The sequence below is a fragment of the Apaloderma vittatum genome, unplaced genomic scaffold, assembly GCF_000703405.1.
Source record: "Apaloderma vittatum isolate BGI_N311 unplaced genomic scaffold, ASM70340v1 scaffold25996, whole genome shotgun sequence".
NCBI lineage: Eukaryota > Metazoa > Chordata > Aves > Trogoniformes > Trogonidae > Apaloderma > Apaloderma vittatum.
The window spans coordinates 336-1,125 of NW_009720459.1; positions in this window are offsets into that span (position 1 = coordinate 336).

A 790-nucleotide genomic window follows, 5' to 3' on the forward strand; every position below is an offset into this window, starting at 1 on the left:
TCCGAGGAGGAGAGCCCCCAGGGCACCGGCTACATCTCCGGAGTGGTCTACATCTATCAGAAATGCCCCGTCCACTGCCTCGAGAAGGACTGACAGCTCAGGTGGCTCTGGGAGGGTGGAGAGCGCTTGGCCCCTTTTAAAACCCAGCCCAGTGACATCCCACTGGAGCAGGGCGGCTGTTGGGGGGTGACAATATTTCTGGGAAGCATCCTTGTTCCCTTCCCTGGTTCCTACTACCCAAGGTGCCTGCTTCTCAGCATGGGGAGGGTCTCCTGGTTTCACCAGGGTCTCCTGGGCACCACAGTTAGCTCTGACATTCAGCTGTTGCCCCCAACACTTTGGCCCCCACCGTGACATCTCACAGACCAACCTGGCTGTTCAGAGCAATCTGCTGTCCAGGATGTCTTCTCCCCACCATGCCCACCTCATGGCTAAAATCTGGATCCTTCTTCATCTTCCCTGCCCCAGACCCCTGTGGTCTTTACCAGGGGTCTGTTGGAGGTGGGTCCTCATTGCCACATCCTGTGGTTCCCCGTCCTCCTCCTCCCTGGGATTTAACCCAGCACACCCTGAGATGCAGGAGACCTCCACGTCCAAACCAGGAACAGCTATACCAAGGTGACGCCCAGCTGGAAAAGCTTCCCAAGCACCATATCAGCCTTTCATCCCCCAGCAACTGCTTAAGTCTCTCATTTTCCTACAGCTTTGTAGTTAATGCTCTGGGTGGGAAGTGAGACTGGAAGGGACCAGTGGCTGCGCCCCACCCCCCGGGCGCCCAGTCCTCCCCGCC